Below are 17,621 nucleotides of genomic sequence, written 5' to 3'. Positions count from 1 at the left end.
TTCGGACACCTCTACGGTATGTTCCGCCACCCCTATGTTCTGGCTGCACATATTCCTATCCCTATCCCTAACCCTAACCGGGAGTAAACATAATCTTATGTGCCGGTTGTCGGAACATAGGGGTGTCGGAACATACATGTAGGGGTGTTGGAACATAGAGCAGTCATCGATTTTCACCACAACGCCTCTATAGTTTATGAGTAATCCCCCCCCCCCCCCTCTACTCAATGGAAAAATTGAGCTTTCCAGATAAATAAAGTGTGAGTGACCCTTGAGAAGGTGACAGTCAAATATTTATGCCTAGGGGTCAGCACCATGACAACACAGTCAGTCGCTGACCACAAATATCGAGTTTCTCAGAAACCCCTCCCCCTAAAAACCACAAACTATTGGCAATGATTTGTCTGTCTGAGTATTTGGGAGTGAAAGCACTTGGGATCACAGGGGGATGTTTTTGGATCGATTTTCAAGAAAATGTTAAGGGGGAAAATACCCTTGTCATTGAACAAAAATAACAGAATACACTACAGCTATTGTCAATGTCAGTCAGATTTTCTTTTTTTGTGCGAATGTGAAAACAGGATGTTTGAAAACAAATTTGCTCAAGCATCTGAAACAGGGATGTGAGTGACCACTGATAAAAATAGCTGAAAACAGCTGAAATAGCTGTAAAAAAGCTGAACTTTGGAAATCTCCTATACTTTTGTACACAGCAAGTGAGGGAAAAAGCTGGAAAAAAAACCCCTGAAATCCAACACACAAAAAGCTGAAATCAGCTTTAAAGCTGAGATTTCACACCCCTGTGAAAATAAGAGAATGAAACATTATCCGGAACTGTCAAATTAAAAATACAAAACTGGATTATCATGAGCATTGGTCTGCTCACTGACAAGACAAAAAAGAATGCAAGCATACATACACGACATGTACTGTATGTTTTATCTAATTTCCATTTTCAATGTTCTGTTACCGATCAAAGTTGATATACATGTAAATGTACAAAAGAGCGGCCGCATTAGTAATACCATATGGAGGTGCCCCGAATATGGAATGTTGCCAATTTTTTTTAGCTTGGTCAAAAAGTAAAGCGGGTTATCGCAACATTTTATTGTCATTTGCTCATGGGTTAATGGATATTGAAGACAGATAAAGAGGGGGGGGGGGGGGCCAGAAAAAAAAAGTACAATCAACTCTCATTAATACAAACTCGGCTGGACCTAGCCAAAGTGTTTGTTATATCAGAATTTTGTACTAAGAGGAGTGCTGGTCCCATTCATTGTGCACATAAATGCACAGGCGGGACCAAGGCTTTGTGTTATAACCAGAATTTGTATTAACAGTGTTTGTATTAACAGAGAGAGTCAACTGTATACAGTAGAACGCCACTTTAACCCTTACGTACCTGAATCCATCAAAATCCACACCCCTGCTTCGGAGGATTTCGGCAGATTCAGGATACCTCCATATTACACGTTCTGGGGGATTTTGATGGATTCAGGATTGTAAGCCTGGCGGAACTGCAGGATTTTGATGGATTCAGGATACCTCTATATTGAGCTGTTGGGGGACTTTGGCGGATTCAGGATCTCAACAGATTTACTTCCACCTTTTACTGGTGGATTCTGATGGACTCACTGGCCACCAAATTTGTTTTGCATGGCAAGATTGATGGATATTGGCAGATTCAGGATAATTTCTAGTAAATATACCCAAGGGGTTAGGGATAATGAACATGATGGGGTCCGTACAAAATTGTTCCATATAGTGGTCCTTTGTTATAGTTATTGTGCATTATGAAAGAATTTAATATTTCTGGAGCCAAACGGGATGTTCGTTATAGCCAAATAGTCGTTATAGCGGTGTTGACATTATAGCGGCATTGCACTGTACATGCATGCAGCTAAAGTTTTCACGTACTCTTACATTCACGTACATTGTATCATTTGCTTGGGTACCACATTTTGGACAGAAATTTCCGATTCGGAAATAAAAGACCTTCCGGTGTTTGCATCAAACAAGAGACCGTTTCCTGATGGAAGTGAGAATGAAAGAAAAACAGCCCTGACCTTAGCATCATAAATGCATATAGGAAAACCGGCAAAATTGAACCGCAGAGGTTAATGTGCACAAGGTGGACCGGGTGTGCAGATATTTTCATGTCTGTTTCGACTATCAGGATGAAGCCAGAAATTGCCAGACGGGTGCATATATGGACACAGGTTGACGGCTGCATAAATTTACAAGTATCACATGGATGGGCCATTGCGATATGAAAAACACAGTCACAAGTTTGCATACATTACAAACATGGAGTGATGTTTAAAGGGAATGTACGGTACATCATTGGTTTTTGCTGTAATTTTCAGAAATGAACTATTTGAGGGGTTAGTATAATAGATCAAATATTGTTACACTGACATGTTTGAAGTTTTGCATTCGAAAATGCTGGAATAACCAAGGAAAACAAAAATTTTCAAGTAGTCAGGCTCCCTGACTCCACTTAAGATGCAATGGATCAATTTATACATGCCGGAAAATTGTAAGGTAAAGGAAACCAGTCTAGCTGGCCTGCACCCGTTCATGAACATGTAACCAATAGCAAACAAAATTTAGAGTGAAAAAAATATGGTAAATTTGGAGCAGTAGTTGAAAAATAGTTAGGTTTTTTCCAAGGATGGTCGGCCGACCACCGTTGGAAATTGATACAAAATACAGCTTTTCTTGAAAATGATTTCACACCAGGTGCCATAATTTTACAGGATGCTTTAGACTGTCAGTTTACCAGCATCCTAGTAAGGTATTTCGTAAAATATTTGTAGTTTTGTTTTTCAATGTATGCAAATGTTGTATATTCCCTTTAACACATTGTTCGTACAGTACTTGTAAGAGATGTCTAAGCACGTCCTAAAACAAAAATTTGACATTAGTTGGGATGCGTGAACACATACTGCAGGTTATGAACATGAGTTACTATACAGTCAAATGACAGGGCATCAGTGAATCTAATGGGATATTGCTTCAATGCTTGGGATTAATTCGTACTCTTGTCATTAGCGTTTTCACAAAGCGACCAATTTTATATTCCTCCTACACAACATTTATTATTATCCATTCGAAAAACATGTAAAAATGAGGATTCCTATCAAGCCGAGCCACGTACATGTGCATCGACACACTGCGGCGGGATGTTGGTCTCAGTGACATGGGGGAGCTGAGGACAGTATCCGCTCCGTTCACAAGTACTCCCTCACCGGCAAAGAAAGTACGGTTGGGGGTGACCGACCGACGCCATCTTGCCTGACTGCAATTTTGCCGCGACGTGCGGCCGTACCACTATGTGTACATACCGGTAGTGCAAATACCCTGGTGTACGTGTGCCACACACAAGTAACGGTGCGCGTCAACCAGCGAAATGTCCTGCCCATGGGACGTCGTTGCTAGGTAAAAGGGCGCCCTCTTTTGTCGGCGCACAGAGCCCATAATGTTGGATATATAGGAAAGAGTGGAGGGCAGCGACCAAGTCCCGAGTTGGTGTAGGTTAGGCTTCACCCTCGCATTACATCGCATCGTAAAGTTCTACATTTATCATACAGCATGGGGATTTTTACATGGTTTATCAGTTCAAGAATGTTATATTGTATTTGCTATGAATGAGTTGTCATGAATATGTTGATTCTGTAATGCGCTTTTGATCATTTATATGCAAAAGGCGCACTAGAACTTGTAAATTACTATTATTATTATTAATTATAAAACTGAAATACATACACGCAGTTTCTGTATACATGTTTGTTTTCTGAATTAGACAGTACAGAATTATTAAATAATATAAACAACATAAATACATTATAAAAGATGTATTTGTACACACAAACACCATAGTTTACATACATGTACGTGTACATTGTAATTAACCATATACGGTATATTTCATATTGATAGGAATGCAAAAGTACTAATTTATAAAAAAAAAAATCTCAGCAGCTGCTGGCATTTAATGTACAGAGAGAAAAAATTCCAATTACATATACACGTACATGTACTTCAGTATACTGCATTGTCAATAAACCATCATTATAAGGGTTCACATTGCGCAATCTGAACAAGAATACCGGTACCGTACATTGTCCTTCTTTGACGCAGGCAGGCTGTAACCTTTTATGTGTGAACCGCTGTTTCATGAAAGGATTATGAAATATAACGTAACACCATCTGCGGAACCAACTACCCAATTTAATGGTTAGTCAAATAATGCATTAATTATGAACGTACGGTACGCTATGGATATTGAAAATTCCTAGAATCTGTTTACAAATGTCACTGAACCCCACATCTGTTCCGTTGATGTCATGCAACTTTAATTGCACTTTAACTCTTTTTTTTTCTTCAGTTTCAACAAAATTAAACACTGAAAACTGAAAGTGGCGAAGGCTGATTTAAATAACTGAGAAACTGAAGTGAATTGAAACTGTAGGTATGCATGCTCTATTTTAAGGATATTTTGTGTTTTGTGCCCATCTCTGGATTTTTAATAAAAAAGGTCAATATACTGCATTCAACTAAATATATATTTTTTTATCTCATGCTCATAAAAATACAACGTAAACATATTTTTCCTACAAAAAAAAAAACCCACACTGTCACAGGTAAAAGTAAAACCCCGCCGCGTGTGGCTTTTGAAAATTATACAAACAAAATATGATGCTGAGTCATATTTGTACATGTACATGTACCGATTCATCTATTGAAAGATGTGTGGGCTGCTTATTGAAATACAAGAGTCAAAGTACAGTAAAACTGCTTCAAGCTTTCTGTTATGTCCACATGGACCCAACTACATGTAGGTCCATGTACAAATAAAGTGCATGATATTGACTAACACTGCCTAATAGCCAAGACTACAGGAACCATACTGGATGTTGAGCCCTGCTTGGGCCTTAAGCAAACACTGCCATACACTAATCCCTATTGTTATCAGTACTTAAGGGGCTGGACCCAGCCATGATGCAATCATGGCCCTATTGTCTGCATGGGAAACTGGGTCATCCCTGCCCTTCAAACACCTGTGACAGTGTGACCCCACACACCAAAATGAGGCACAAGTCCCCAGAGCTACAAAATGTACTTTTGAGTAACACAATGTAAATCAATAGTGAACAGTCAACTTCTTGCACCCAAATATTTCAACATGTCAAAGTGAATGATATAAATTTAAGAAGAAAAAGAGCAAATGATGGGCTTCGTACTGCACCCTGGGTTACATACAGCACTTCATAACTGTAAAAATGTAACTATTGAAAGATTGTTCTTAAGACTCATTTCGTGGGATTCGGTCACATTTGATTTAACAGGTGATGCCAGCAAACTATCACATTGTGATCACATGGACATCCATGCAATTATACTTGTACATTTGTACCACTGTTGGTAACAGCTGACACATAAACATACATTGTACCAACGTGTACAAAAATATGTATCAAATGGAACTGAACAATTTGCACAGAACTCTATGGGTTATATACATTGTAGTACTTCAATCAACTGACAGTACAGTGTCAAAAGGTCAAACGGAAAGTGCATTTGAAGGAGACACCATTTTTTTAAGGCCGCTCTGGGGTCTGATGGCAATTTTGCACATAGTACACGTACACCCATCCTAATCCACACCTGTTTTAAAAGGGCAAGGTATTGACAACACTGGCTGATACATGTACATTGTACTGGTACATACATGCATTGTACAATCTATTCAAGTTAATCAAGTTCATTTGCATTTTCATTGATCTGTTTTTTCCCCCAGATCCAACTACACCCATGATCCATACATGTATGCCTACATACAAGTACAACCAGTACAGCACCTACAGTAAAACACACTCAAAAAAACAAACTGTTAAAAATATCAGCTCCAATGTGCATACCTTGCTCTATGACACAATTTACAGTCCTTTTTGGTTACTGGGTGTTTTTTGTGTGGTTGGGGTAAACACTACCGTAACTCTATTTCAGGATGGTGAAAGCAAATCAACTAATGCTGAATTCCGCCCCCCTCCAAGAAATGCATGACAGTTTTCTTTCATGTGAACTGCTATATTTTGAGAATAGATGTGATTTTATAAGTTAAACTGGCCTTCCCCAATTTTTTTTAGTCTGTTCTAACATAGAGTTTATAGCTCCATGGTTCTACATGTATGTCCATTGTACAGTTAGGCCAACAGTTTAGAATAGGCCGAAACTACGCAACTGTTGCTGGCACAGTCTTGTGCACATAACTTGGTACTCAGTATTCACATGAGGTATGTTATTTTGGCACTTTGGCACCCTAGCTTTCTCAGAAGGACTCCCCCTTGCTCAGAAGGTCAAAGAGGAACCCTAGACAGTATGATTTATAAAGACCTCACACCTACAACAGGAGAAGGTGTTAACCAGAGACACAACAACATCAGCAATCCTAGAGCTTGGGTGTGTGGGTGATTATAGGATTAGTTCCTCATTGTCAAGTGTCAGACTAATAATCAGATAATAAACTGTTGTCAATGCTGAAATCTGTGGTGTTACAATTAACACATGTTTTCGGTCACTAGTGTGAAAACATTACAGTTTTAGACCCTGGACTAACAGATTTGTAGACACTAATGTGTTTTGTTTTTACATGTAAGACATTTGGCATGAAGAAAACTAACATCTACCGTAAAAGAGGATAAAACATAAAAAAAAATTGAAATAAAGGGAATATTGTATCAAATTCAAAACTGATATTTTATTTTTACCTCAAATTGAGCATACATGTACAGAGCAATAAACCAATTTTCATTTAAAATCATAACAAAATCAATCTTGCATTGAGTTACAGAATGCTAAATAGCGTACTGTCTATGCTCACACACTGAATAACAAATGTACTTCCTAGTTAAAACTGTGTCAAGAATGTCGAAATATCTACACAAAATCTCTCAACATAGCTCCATTATCAAAACAAGCATGTCTTATCGACAAACAATCCGTGGAAATTAATAATCAACATATATCCAACAAATTGTTCCCATCATTATCATACAGATGACATCTGTTTATCAAATTCAAGCGTACTTTGACCCTGTAAGTGACTCTAGTCTCAAGGTTGTTTCGAAAGGGGAAAAAGGTACTGGCAACAAGGTCGTCATTACCCAAATATGGTCCCCTCTTTGACGTATACAAACAGGACTTGGGCAATTGAAAAGGGTTACCAGAAAATGGGAACGACAACACCACCCATGGCAATTTTTTTTTATTACTGCATAATTGAATCACAGGGAGTTTTTCTACGTGATTTATTTACTCCCTAATCCTCCCCCCCCCCAAAGGTATTTAAAGGGACTATACACAATGTACAACATTTGCAAACATAAAAAAACACAACTACCACATTATTATGAAATACCTTACTAGTGTTAGTGAATGATAGTCTAAAGCACACTGTAGAATCGTGGCACCTGGTGTGCTGTCATTTTCAAGAAAGTGGGTATTTTTTTATCAATTTCCAACGCTGGTCAGCCAACCAGCGTTGGAAAAAAACTGGCTTTTTTTCAAATACTGTCCCCAATATACCATATTTAGTCCGCATTTTGTTTGCAATCGATTACACACCTATGAATGGGTACAAGCCAGCCAGACTGGTTCCCTGACATTATAATTCCCCGATGTCTATAAATTGCTCTGTTTCATCTTAAGTGAGGTCAGGGAACCAGACTACAGGAACGCGATTGTTTTTCTTGTTTTTTTCCCAGCATCTACGAACACAAAACTTTTTAAAAAGTCAGCGTAACAATATTTGCTATAATATACAAAGTACATGTACTAACCCCCAATCCATCCATTTCTGAAAAATACAGCAAAAACAAAATGTTATTGTATACTAATTAAGCAATAGTCGTGTACATCAACAGTCAAATGCCAGTAATCACTTTGTGAATATGACGTGAAACAGACAAACAATTTAATAGAGATCATGCTACACAGGAAATATTGTTTCACAAAATTTAATTTTAACAAAAAATCAGCTTGGAACTACATGTATACATGTAGTTATGACCAATACAGATCATATTACGCACATGTATAAAAAAATGAAAGCCTTGGGTTGAGCACATTTAACTACATGTATATGCAGGTACATGTACATGTACGGTAGTAGACATGTGATCACCACTTGAAATCACAAATTTACGAACCCACAACAATTGTACAGAAAGAAAGGTACCCAGTACTTGTAAGAAAATATCACATCCTGTTGACCTGCTGTAGGCTGAACATGTGGCATTCACTGATGTGAAACAAAGACAAAACACATTACCTATGTGTACACAATTTGAATGTACCGGTATCTGTAACACATTCATTGTAAACTGGGAAACTTCAGAAAAATGTACATTAGGCCAAACGTACTTGGTTAATGCATTGAACGATTTTCTATTTGAAGGTCAATTAATTTGAAATTATAAAACAAAAATTTTAACAAAAATTTGAAAATGAAATTTCAAGGGAAATCAAGAAAGGGACTTTGTTTGGAGGACTATGCAGTAAGCAGAAGGATTTATTGCAATTTTTAACCCAAAACCCATTTTATCTTTTAAAAGTTAAATTAATTTCTTTCAAATTACATGTTGGCCAATATTAGACAATCTCTGAACTTTACCATGGCCACTTATTATATAAAATTAAGACATGAAGTGCCAAATTAATCACATACAGGAAACAAATGCTCGGCTCTCAACCAAGAAGACCAAATTAATTTCCCATTGAGCAATTAAAGCGACACATTTTTTGTTCTCCCGCAACCTTTACGGTCGGCAGCTGTTCACACAATACAGTGCATACATGTAGGTCTGCACATTTATATACACCCAATGGTGCTTCAACAGAAACCTACAACCAACAAATGGTACTAAAATACCTTGAAAGGGAATGTACATCATTGGCCTTTGCTGTAATTTTCAGCAATGAAGTATTTGAGGGGTTAGTACGGTACATATAGATCAAATATTGTTACACTGACATGTTTGAAGTTTTGTGTTCAAAAATGCTGGAAAACCAAGAAAAACAAAAAAGTTCAAGTAGTCTGGTTCCCTGGCTCCACTAAAAATAAATTGGATCAATTTATAGATGCCGGAAAATTGTAAGGTAAGGGAACCAGTCTAGCTGGCCTGCATCCGTTCATAAACATGTAACCAATAGCAAACAAAATTTGGAGTGAAAAAAAATGGTACATTTGGAGCAGAAGTTGCAAAAATAGTTAGGTTTTTCCAACAGTGGTCGGCCGACCACCACTGGAAATGTATACAAAAATACCATTTTCTTGAAAATGACTTCACACCAGGTGCCATAATTTTACTGGATGCTTTAGACTGTCATTTACCAACATCCTAGTAAGATATTTCGTAAAAACTTGGTAGTTTTATTTTTCGATGTTTGCAAATGTTGTTATTTCCCTTTAAATGTGTCTCTTAACGCTCTTTTAAAAATCTATGGTCCAGACGAATACACTGGGCGGATGCCTGCATGTACGCGTACATTCTGATGGTGCAACATGACACATATTTCGCATGCATAATTTGAAATATTCCTGCTGTGATCTGCACCTGCTTCAATCCATTTGAAAAATATTTGATGGAAATATGTAAACTTTATCATTTATAGAAGGAACACTCTTAAGTACCGGCATGAGAATGCTGCATAATACTTGTTTTCTCATTATCAAAACAAGAAAAAGTATGCACCAAAAGAGAAGAGCTTTGTAGTGTAGTTGAGTGGTTTGATCCAAAATGACACATTTGAAAGTTGAATTTTAAAGAGTAGATGTACACATGTATTATGTGGAAGGCCCGTACGTGCACTCCGTGCAATAAGTTCAATGGATCCAAATGAATTCTGACAGTGCTGAAATCAATAATGTTGTACCAGTTGACTACTGAACACATTTTTGATCCATCAAACAAAAAACCTTGTAGCTGATGATGCCATACAATGTAGTTCACTATTGTCCCTGTTATGCAACACGTAAATTTATCTGTTATACAACCATGTCAATTTATTTACTGTACATTTCATCATTCTGCATACAAAACTAGGGCCCCAAAAAAATAGTTCTGCTTCTGGTTTCTTACCTACATGTACCCTATTCTGACAACCCCTACCCAATTTTTTTTATTGGAAAATGAGAAAAAAAAACACCCCAAACAATCAATTTCTACCTTTATGCACAGACGCCTCCATACAACTGTACACACACACAAAATTGCAAAAAAATTCCCTACCTACCTACATGTACCCTATTTTCAAATGCCATGTAATCAGAAGCAGAACTATTTTTGTTTGGGACCTAGGCGTAATCCATCACAGGTAATTCATCAAGATCAAATAGGCCTATTCACTTTTTCTTAATACAGGTCACATTCAATATTTATTTTTACACGCATGTTCACTAATAATGCATTGATAATGGATTACGCAAATGACATATCGCAAAATGGAAGACAGTTTCAACCTTTTGCAATACAGGGTACTGAATTTGCTTTTGCAATTACATTTTAAAATGCACAGCAGTTTACAATGTTTTTCAACGAAACTGTTCACTGACACAGAAGGCCTTTTCACACTAGACAAATCTCGGGGTTGACGCAGGGTTGAAAACATGCAGCGTTTCACACTTGAAGAATTTCAACCCTGCGCCAACCCCGAGACCAGGGTTGAGATTTACAACCCGGGTTGAAATTCTTGCCAGGGTTCGAAACAGTAGTAACTGAGCATGATACCGTATGCTTGATTTGCATGAAACAAGTGTGAAACGAGTGGAGTTGAACGCAGGGTTGAAAAATCCAAAACTCAACCCGGGGCAGCACTGGGTTTGCCCAGGGTTGAGTTCAACCTGGGTTGAGAGGCTCTAGTGTGAAGTGGGCTACTTTAGCCAATACATGTACCTATCAGAAGGTATTACACTGACATGTCCTACCACAAGCTTAGGCCAAAAAAAAATAGTTCTGCTTCCGGTTTCCCTACCTACCCTATTCTGACACCCCTACCCTAATTTTTTTATTGGAAAAATGAGAACAAAACACCCAAAACCATCAATTTCTACCTTTTACCCTTGACTACACGCAGATGCCTCCATATGATGGTACACACACAAAAAATTGTAAAAAAAAAAAATTCCCATACCCTATTTTCAAATAGCATGTAATCGGAAGCAGAAATTTTTTTTTGCCTTATCACTGCTGCACATGTATGCTTTTTACACATATTTCAATGTTTCTCAACTGAAAGCACAAAAACTGAAAGCAGAGAAATGAAATTGTCCAATTCATCCAACAGAGGCCAGTACTAGTAGTTGTCATTGTGCAGCTGACAATCAGCAGATCAGGTGATCTGCAGATGTGGAAAGGAAGTGACCTTGAGCTGATGGACAAACAAGGCCTCAAAGAGAAGAATTACACTGAGCCAGGATTGCATAATCAATTTGATTGGGAATTACACATGTGTGTATTGTTGTCAGTTGTATAATCTAATAAAAATATGCAGTGCAGTCCGGTATCACGATTGAGAGTAACACAAATGTACTATTTTGGGCATAAAATGGAAATTTACCAGTACATGTACACTGCTGATAAAAATAGTACATGTACAGTCGACTCTCGTTAGTACAAACTCTGTTAATACAAAATTCTGGTTATAACAAACATAAATCCTTAGTCCCGACTGTGCATTTATATGCACATTGAATGGGACTGATGTTCCTCTTAATACAAAATTCTGATATAACAAACAATTTGGCTAGGTCCGAACGAGTTTGTATTAACGAGTTTGTATTATATCCACATGGGTGACATAAAAGTTAAAACCTAACATTTAAAAACTACATTCTGTATGTCACATTTGAACAAACAAAAATGCAAACATTACGTCCCGGTAAATAATAACATACATATATTGATTACAACTCTTGTTTTTTATTGTGCATTTCTACACAAAGAAACAAAATGTCATAGTTGACATGTAGGCCTACGTGACAGCGCACAATACCGCCCGACTTTTTACTGCCCATGAATTGTGCATTAACTCCAATGTGTACATGTACATGCAAGCCTATCTGTACACTTAGCCTACAATATCATATTGAATTTCCTCTGATCTCAATACATACAATGTACGCTGTACAAATATTATCCATCACCCCTCTCTCTCATTGACCTTCAACTACATTCACTGACATCCATCTCGGCTGATATCTCATGCATTTTTCACAAGCATAAAAAACTTGGGAATTCAAATTGCGCTGAGGATTCAAGCATCCGTAACGCCAAGGCCATTCATCAGCAGCACTGGGGATCAGTGTCAAACGGATCTTCAGGGATTTGTTCAGGAACAAACAAAAAATAAGCTGAAAAACACGCTCTAAAAAAAGTAATTTTATTTCCAGATGAGTGAGTGTGTGTGTGTCATCTCCTGAGTAAAAACTGCCTGTACTGTAGGGAAATAATTGTGCGGATTTTTGTTTATAAAAAATTTATGTAAATAAAACATTATACATAAAAATAATAACATGAAATTGAAGCCATCAAACTCTTACCTAACTCTGGGTAAACCTTGTTTTGGATTTGATTTGTTAGTTTTTTTCAGTTCAATGTAACTTTTGAATATGTTGATATTATCAGTGACGTTACATAGAAATTAGATTTACTATGTATAGAGATTAAAGCTATAGTCCATCATTTGTAGCTATCCGAAAAGTAACTGGCGTAATTATTGTTGAAAAACATTATTGGTTGAAAGATAGTTAGGGGAATAAACTCCCTGTGAAATTATTCTTTCTGGCAAGCTGTCATTTTGAAGAAATCAACAAAAGAAGGCCTTTCCAACGGTGCTTCTTAAGACACACCGTAGGAAATTTAAATTAGTTGTTCGTTTCGTTATTCGGGGAAGCGCGCGCAAGCGTTGACACGACGCACACGCGCGCTCGGTTGCTATTATTCGTCGGAGCAGTGCGCGACGCGGCCTAGCTGCAATCGGCTCAGTGAGAACATGTCTCGGACGCTGAATTCAGGCCCAATTCAAAACATGATGCAGCAACTTTTGATTTGAAATCGAGATCCTAGAATGTTGTTTTTCTCGAATTAGACAGCTGAAGCTGAGCTGAAACTTCATCAGGTTAGTTGTTCAGTCCCCTTCTTTAGATTTTGAGCACTTTAATGTTGCTTCAAATGAACAAAATGCACAAATTACAAATGATGGACTATATCTTTAAACAAAAGAATATACCAAAATGACTGGGTTGAGAATAAAATTAAATCCACCATGACGACTACAAGTAAACAAAAATTAAAAGGAGGCAAAGTGCAGGTTTTAGTATTTCACTTTGACACAATAAAAACACACGCATGCTGCCAAAATACCCTACAAATGGAATTCTGTCAAAACAATGGCAGGAACTGGACATCAACATCCATTAACCTGTCATCCGCATGTCAGCCCTAAAGGCCTACCGGTACACGCAACACTCTTAAGAACTCATGGTGATTTTTACACAAAAATTTGCTAGGGCTGTGGCCAAAAAACATTTAATAAATAAATAAATTGAATAATTATCCAATTATCCACAGAATATCTGAACAGCACTTAACACATCAGAATATTTTTTAAAAATGTGAGAGGTCTCAAAGTCAAAAAGATCACCCAAAAAAAAAGATCTGTGATGTAAATTTACTCATTATAAGTTGCTTTGTTTTACAAAAAAATGTATAGCCCAAATTTCCATCTTTAAAATCTGAAAAATATCGGCTAGTCAACTCGAATTGATACATGTACACATGACATTCATAAAATTAAAAGGTTTTACCTTGATGCCAATGTTTCGATATTTTGAATACTTGACCAAATTCCAAATCCAAGTAATAAATTATTCAAAAATGCATGTTGAGCAGAAAATAAAGTCGAGCAAATATATTTTGAATTTCTTGTCCAGAGCACAAAATGATTAAATGAAAATCACATCACTTCAAAGCTACTAACCTTTTTTTGTGCTAGAAAAATCTTGAGAGGTCAATAAATGTGTGGTCTCGCAGCTCTGTGAATATGACCCCTATCCTGCGTAGATCAACAAGCTGTATGTACTTAGTATCTCGCCATCATCACTCTAATTCAGAGGGGGAACAGAACAGGGGAAACGGAGAACATCTCATATCCTCTAAGCTGAAAGTGCAGGAAGTCTAGATGTAAAACCTCTTTCGGTTCTTTTTGGCCCTGCATGTTCACAGGTCGCTGCAGAAAAATACTGTGCTTCGCTTAAAGGGGGGAGTGTGTGATGTGTGTCAGGTCTGTTGTTCCAACGGGCTTTCAAAACTGCCCCAATTTAAATGGGGAAATCGATCTAAACTGTTTACCCGACTTGTATGGGAGAGGCTCATAGTTTTCTGCGAGTGAAATTTTATGAAAATGTGGAACGAAGATTTTGACCAGGCACGTTGGACTAAAAAAAAATGATCTGTGACCTTTGAACTTCTGGTGACTTACCCTTTAGGGTTTATCTGTGGATATTCTACAAGAAAATGATGCTTCATTCAGTTCACGTACACTGTACTAAACTGTATCTGGTGTTATTTACCAGTAAAAAATAAAGCAAATTACTCCCCACTTTGAATGATTCTGTGTCTACAGGACAATAGAATTGTAAATCAAAACCGAGTTATTATTGTTCCCCAGGGTAAAATTCATATTATGACCAGACTTCCGCTTAAAATACAAATGTAACTAAATTTAACATGGCCTAGAGATGCTACTTGCTCTATAAACAAATCAGCAGGTACATGTAGTTACTGAAAGAAAAGGACATGACTCAACAAAAGTAAATTAGGCAATTTCAAAGCCAAGGGCAATGATGAAATTTAATTCACAATCCAAAACTGTCTGAATTGAAAGGGGGGGGGAGTTTTGGTATAATTGAATTTCAGTATACTGACACATTGCCATTGGGAACATCCACAGAAATCAGACAAGGAACATGACCAAGTTTAATTCATTTATCTAAAAAATATCTGTCTATGTACAGGTACGGTACATTTAATATCCTATGCCTGGCCTGCACATGTGAATCGTTTGCTCAATTTAATAAGATTTTATCAAGATTGACAATCTGCCAATGTTGAGTCATCAGTTTTCAGGGCCTCGATTTGAGAAGTCCGTGAGAAAAATGCATAAAAAAGTAATAATTTTTTTCAAGAGCTGTCAAACACCTTGCTGCACTGCATCAGTGCCGTCGAAACAGTAACCCACTTTCAATCCGAACACAAGTCGTATAAACCGCAGCGAGCGATTATTATTCAAGAGACCGAAATTGAAATTGAAGACCATCTGCAATGCTGACTATGCGAGTAATTAAACTCGAGTCCTCGGGCAAACCCGCCAATTTCTGGTCTTCTTCCTGGTAACGCGTAAACGCAACCCTTACATCACAGGCAAAAACAAAGCAGTCAATCATACCCCCGCGCATACACATTCGTCATTTTACAAAAAGCCAGCGCCACGAATGTGAGCTTCGTTGATGAAAATGAAGTTGACATTTAGGGGGGGGGGGGGGGGAGAGAGGAAACGCCAGGATTTGTTTGGGACGTCCCACGCACCGAGAGAGAAGAAGAAGACAAAAGACGTCGAAGGAAATGAGCGAAATGAAGAACCCCTGGGTAATGTTTGCGTAGCAATTAAACTCTCTTGTGAAGATCCACTTCACAATGATGTCGCTCTGATCCAAACCAGAATAACATGCACTGTCTTGTTAATTTTTAGGTCACGTTCGGTAATAACAGCATTACAAAATAATGAATAACAACCTTCGTGGAAGAGGAATTAATATCAAATTACATGGTTACGATATCTAAAAAAAAGAAAAGTATTTTGTGGGCCTATGACATATTGACAAGATTTTAATGTCAACACACAATACAGCATATCTTTATCCGTATTTTTATTTACATTGAATTACGAGTTCCCCTTCCCCAGTAATACAATTACCATACATGGAACTATCATAGCATTTGTATACTATATGGCAAAACTTAGAAAGCATTAATGGTTATAAGGAAAAATCCAAGCATGATGTGGGACAATTATATCCGCAAGATCCGTTGCCATGCCAACCGTGCTGACTCACCCTCAGCATCCTTTTTCTTGATATTCCGAGTCATTTCAAGCTTGTTTAGAGAAGTATGGATTTACTGCACGGCCAGACAAATGCAACGCCCATTTGTATCTTTTATGTGCCACAACGGGAGGTCCCCAAGTCCATTCCCAATGGCATCGCAAGCGTGCGCGAAAGACAAAAATTGGGTGGAACGCTAATAAAATAAAAACAAGTTTCTATCTGGCCTTCATCTTGTTTTCCTGTTCTGAGTAATAAGCTACTATGATACAACAATCAAAACAAAATTCAACGCTTAAAAACAATACAACAGAATTAGGCCTATTATCATACAATGAACAAATGATTCATTTCTGGCTTTGTCAGACCAATGACATCAAAATATAGGGAAACTATTACATTAAATTTAAATTAAAAATGGCAAATACTTGGATCTGTTTTATATTAATGCAAAATGCCTTCCCCGACACAGGCATGCAACTGGGAATAAAAAAAAAAATGAGGAAATATTTAACCACACAAAATCTTTGCAGTGTTTTTCAATTTGTAATGGCATTCATGAGAATCAAAAAACAAAGGAAATTGGCAGATCCGAGGAAAAATGTTGCAAGCCTGCCATCATCTTCAATTTGTAGTTTTAAATAAGAATGAAAAAAAAAATGGATTGATTCACTTTTGTAACCAATGTTACAACTTCTTTGATTAACTATTTTTATGCATTTTTCGTTTTTAATAAATTATTTATTAAAAAATAAAAGAATATCCCAACATGACTAGGCACTCTGACAACAGAGTTATTTATGTGGTCAACTTGTTCAACATGATTTAATTTCCTCTGTATCAAACTATCAACAAGAAAATAATTGAAGCTGCCAAGTAAGGTGGTACCTGGTACCACAACGATGGGGGAAAAAATCTCATCAATAGTTCATTTAGTGTGATGGCTCAACCTTTTGTGAACGCATCCTGCTCGTCAACTGGAAAATGCTTAAAAGCTAGTGTGCCACAAATTTCCAAGCCCACGCACATACACAAAAAGCATCTTGATTAGAATCGAAGCCCATAGGATTTAATGGCAGCTGCCGATACAGTCAAGGACTTCTAGGAAAGCGGTATTAGGCTTTACAGCTAGGCTCCATAATGCACAACACAGGAAGCTAGATACAACTACAAATTTACGCTGCGGCCTTTGTCCGGACCTGTACCCACGAAGCACCGGGCAATGTTCCCTGAATAATTACGCGCTGAACCTTTATTGACAGTCTGGTCCATTAGGCTAGTGGCCTTGGCCCCCAGTCTTTTTAATTTCGCAAAATAAATGGATTTTTCCTTGCCTCGCATGAAATTTTCATGAACCCATGGGAGGCTAGGCAAACACACACTGGTTGATGCCAGGGACGGAATTTCGAGTGGTGCAGGAAGGGCGCCATGTAAGCAACCGTGGAGTGACGATTTC

At 37.6% G+C, this 17,621-nt stretch overlaps 1 protein-coding gene across 1 annotated transcript in view; it reads right to left on the bottom strand.

The window, feature by feature from the left end:
- The window catches only part of LOC119739243 (ankyrin repeat domain-containing protein 11-like), an 84,056-nt gene that overhangs the window by 50,114 nt on the left and 16,321 nt on the right, over positions 1–17,621 (bottom strand). The gene's annotated exons all lie outside the window — the stretch shown is intronic.

The sequence above is a fragment of the Patiria miniata genome, unplaced genomic scaffold, assembly GCF_015706575.1.
Source record: "Patiria miniata isolate m_02_andy unplaced genomic scaffold, ASM1570657v1 HiC_scaffold_30, whole genome shotgun sequence".
Taxonomy (NCBI): domain Eukaryota; kingdom Metazoa; phylum Echinodermata; class Asteroidea; order Valvatida; family Asterinidae; genus Patiria; species Patiria miniata.
This window is presented reverse-complemented; position numbering and strand designations above follow the sequence as displayed.